The sequence below is a fragment of the Octodon degus genome, unplaced genomic scaffold, assembly GCF_000260255.1.
Source record: "Octodon degus isolate 3935 unplaced genomic scaffold, OctDeg1.0 scaffold00146, whole genome shotgun sequence".
In the NCBI taxonomy this organism is placed as follows: Eukaryota; Metazoa; Chordata; class Mammalia; order Rodentia; family Octodontidae; genus Octodon; species Octodon degus.
The window spans coordinates 5,697,363-5,701,899 of NW_004524722.1; the positions used below are offsets into that span (position 1 = coordinate 5,697,363).

General features: G+C 38.4%; 1 pseudogene; it reads left to right on the top strand.

Moving 5' to 3' along the window:
* The first annotated feature begins 2,070 nt into the window (after positions 1-2,070).
* On the top strand, positions 2,071-3,455 carry LOC101579635 (annotated as a pseudogene).
* Positions 3,456-4,537: the final 1,082 nt, after the last annotated feature.

Below are 4,537 nucleotides of genomic sequence, written 5' to 3' on the forward strand. Positions count from 1 at the left end.
ATGCTTTATCCATCAAAGACTCTATGCTAATCATTACCACTTTTAACTATTTTTCTTCTGTATCCTGTTTAACTGATTATCTCTGCCTTTGTTTCTCCCCTGCCTCATTTCTCCCTCAAAAATAGAGAAAACAAAAAAATTATAAATGAAATTGAAATCAATTTCTTTCATGTTCATGGCTGTAAATCTCCGGCTTTTCTTCTGGTAAGGGCACCAGCTAAGGAAGATCTGGAAGCCAAACCTGATGCCTTCTGCTATCTTCCTCCAGGTCTAGGTCTTCTGTCTGGTTTCAATCTACTACAATATAAATAGATAAGCCATGAAGTTGAACTTTTAATTTTCAATAAGTAAGTGATTTGTTTTCTTTTTTTATGGAGCTATAATTTGCACACAATAAAATTCAAGTTTTAAGACTACAATTGAATGGGTTCTGCTTATTGGCAGTTGTGCAATCATGACCGATATCTAATTCCAGGACATTTATACTGCCCTACAAAGAGGCGCCTAGCCATCACCTGTCATTTCCTGTTACTGTCCTCCCCAGTGGATCTACTTTTCTGTTTCTTCGGGTTTGCCTACTCTGAACACTTCATACGAATGTAATAGTAACATTTATGTCTTTTTGTGTATGGCTTCTTAAAAGTTTGAATTATGGTACATAGTAGTGCTTTGATAAAATATTTCATTGTATGAATAAACCATTATCTATTCATCCCTGTATGAGTTGATGGGCATTTAGATTGCTCTTACTGGGGGGATAGTATGTCAAGTAGAATTTTAATATCTGTATCCAAGCCCTTTCCTGAAAACACCTTGTTTGCTTGCTTGCTTGCTTGCTTGCTTGCTTGCTTGCTTGCTTGCTTGCTTGATTAATTGATTGTCTGTTTTGAGACAGAGCCTTGCTAGGTGGTTCAGGCTGATCCTGAATTCACTATGTGTGGAGGACCACCTGGGCAACTCTCCTTGAAAGAGGAGCAATTGCCTCCATTTTGTCTGAGTCTGGCCCTATTTCTATGTATTAATATGTACAGAGCTGGCTAGGACTTTTTCTTATCCCTTCAATTGGCTTTAAGCAATGCATGCCAGTCCAGCCAAGGTGCTGGTGGTAGTTTTTGAAGACAGCAGGTGTGTTTCCCTGGAAGTCTCACCTGCTGCTCCCTAGTGTAAGCCATGTCGAGATGGGATGAAGAGCTAATGTTCCACACTGTTGGCTGGGATCAAGCCTGGAGACAGAGGCTATGACTTCCTGGGACTTAAAAGATTAAACATCAGAGCTGAAGCACCCAAAAACAGCAGATACTATCTCACTTATGCCATGCAGATTACTCTCTCTGCATATTCTTCTCTCTGCTTATTGCAGAGGTGAATACAGGCCTTCTACCTAACCCAGCTCATGGCACTCACCTACTTCCCACCATTCTCAAAGTCACTCATCCTCAAGCCACTGCTATCTTCATAAATGAATAAAACCCAAGTTTGACCTTGAGCGAGGCCTTTGTTCTGGGTAGCTGCCATCATGGCTGGACTTAGAACCCCTTGGCTCCCCATAACTACAAATATGCCTCAGCGTCACATTGAGTACACACACCACACATTCTTTATCTCTCCATCTTTTGATGGCACCCAAACTCATTCTGTATCAGAGTTATTGTGGATAATTCCACAGTAAATATAGGCATGTAGATACCTATGTGGTATCATGATTTTATTTTCTAGCTATATATCCAGAGTTAGGATAGCTGTATTTTATGTTAAATTCAGTTTTAGTTTTTTTAAAGAAGCTCTATAGTGTTTGCCATCATAGTCATGCAAATTTACATTCTTACCAGCAAGATTTTCACTTCTTGGAACTTTCCTAAGAATCACAGAAGTGCATATTTGATAGAGTTCAACCCAGTGATCCTTTGGTTGCTTATGCTTTGGTGTCATTAAAACACACACATACACACAGTTTAATATAAGACCAGAAAAGGGAAAGAATATATATATATATATATATATTTGTAAGTTGGCTAAGATAATTGTACTAATATCTATTAGTTGGTAGGGTCCTCAGACTTTTCTGCCACCATGGCTGACAAGGAAGCAACCTTTGATGATGTAGTGATCAACAAGGAGTACAAGATATGGAAAAAGACGCATCTTGTACAGCAATTAACCACTAGGAAGAATGTATGCAATATGTAATTATTGAAACTGTCCTACCAATTTGATTTGAAACTGTCTCATTGCTATTTGTTTATCAATAAAATCATGGAAAAAGAATGCACCATTTCTTTATGATTTGGTGATGACCCATACTCTGGAGTGGCCCAGCCTAATAGCACAGTGGCTTCCAGATGTAACCAGACCAGAAGGGAAGGAGTTCAGCATGCATCGACTTGTCCTGGGGACACATACATCAGATGAACAAAACCACCTTGTGATAGCCAGCATACAGCTCCCTAATGATGATGCCCAGTTTGATGTGTCACATTACGACAGTGAGAAAGGAGAATTTGGAGGTTTTGGCTCTGTTAGTGGGAAAACTGAAATAGCAATTAAGATCAACTATGAAGGAGAAGTAAACAGGGCCTGTTACATGCCCCAGAACCCTTGCATCATTGCAACAAAGACTCCATCCAGTGATGTTCTTGTTTTTGACTATACAAAGAAAGCACCTTTCTAAACCAGACCCTTCTGGAGAGTGCAACCCAGACTTGTGTCTCCATGGGAGTCAGAAGAAAGGCTATGGGCTTTCTTGGAACCCGAATCTTAATGGGCATTTACTTAGTGCTTCAGATGACCATAGCATCTGTCTATGGGATATCAGTGCTATTAGAAAGGAAGGAAAAGTGGTGGTTGTGAAGACCATCTTTACAGGGCATACAGCAGAAGTAGAAGATGTTTCCTGACATCTGCTCCATGAATCTCTGTTTGGGTCAGTTGCTGATGACCAAAAACTTATGATTTGGGATACTCGGTCAAACAACATTTCCAAACCCAGTCACTCAGTTGATACTCACACTGCAGAAGTGAGCTGCCTCTCTTTCAGTCCTTACAGTGAATTCATTCTTGGCACAGGACAAGACTGTTGCTTTGTGGGATCTAAGAAATCTGAAACTTAAGTTGCATTCCTTTGACTCACATAAGGATAAAATACTTCAGGTTCAGTGGTCACCTCACAATGAGACTATTCTGGCTTCCAGTGGAACTGATCAAAGACTGAATGTCTGGGATTTAAGTAAAATTGAAGAGCAGTCCTCAGAAAATGCAGAAGATGGCCCACCTGAGTTGTTGTTTATTCATGGTGATCATACTGCAAAATTTCTGATTTTTCCTGGAATCGCAATGAGCCTTGGGTGATTTGTTCTGTATCAGAAGACAATATCATGCAAGTGTGGCAGATGGCTGAGAAGATTTATAATGATGAAGACCCAGAAGGAAGTGTGACTCCAGGAGGACATGGATCTTAGATATGTTTGAACTCGTGATTTTAGACCCTCCTTTTTTTCTCTCAACCCTAAGATTAATTTAACACTGGTTTTGAGACATATAGACTTTGTTCATCTATCCTTCCATAATAGGTACCACCAACAATGCTATTAGCTCCTAGAATGGGTATTTTCTAAATATTAACTGGGGTACTTTATTCAGCAAAACCACAGATGTATATTTAACTTTTCTTTAGGAATTTTCTAGTAACACACCCAGATCTAAGGTAGCTACCAAAAAGAGGGTGGTTATTTTTCTTTTTAAGCTATATCCCCAAGTTTTTCAGATTTGTTTCGGTAAAGGTTAGAGTGAGTAAGGAATAGAGCCAAGTGAGGTTAGGTGTCTAAGCCATAAAGTATAAGTACTGCAGGATGTCATTTTATTCAGGAATTAGGGGAGAATCAAGTCATAGATTCATACTCTAAATGATACCTGACTTTCCAGGATACATATTTTCCTATGTAGACCAGCCTCCTCCTGGTTTCATCAGTTAAGTCAAAGCTACATGTTCCTCCTTCCCTATATATTTTAGCTTGTTAGTGTATTTCTTGAGCTATTCTCATATTACTCCTTTCCTTTCTGTGAAATGGTTTTTGTTGTTTTAACTTCAGACCACCAAGTTGTAAAGATGTATGTTTTTACCTGATAGTTGTGCCTCAGGTAGACTGTAAAATTAAGAAGGGTGATTTGATAGCTTGTATTTGTTTCTAAAATTAAATTGATCCTTGATAAGAGTTGCTTTTTTTAAAAGGAGTTATTATTAGTCTTGACCACTAGTTTGTTATCATCTCCATTTTAGGTGACCTGTTTCACCAGCAGGCCTGTTACTCTCCATGACTAACTGTAAGTGCTTATAATGGAATAAGTTGCTTTTCTACATTAAAAAAAATCTATTAGTTCATGGAAAGGAATGTTAGTGCTTATGTTGCTTGATCAATTTTTCATGCTGATATCTGGTAATCTGAGCAACTACTTTGAAAATAACAATATGCAATATAATAACCATTGCTAATTTCCTAGCATCTTGTTTCAAAATTTTTGTCCTTAAAATAAAAAGAAAGAC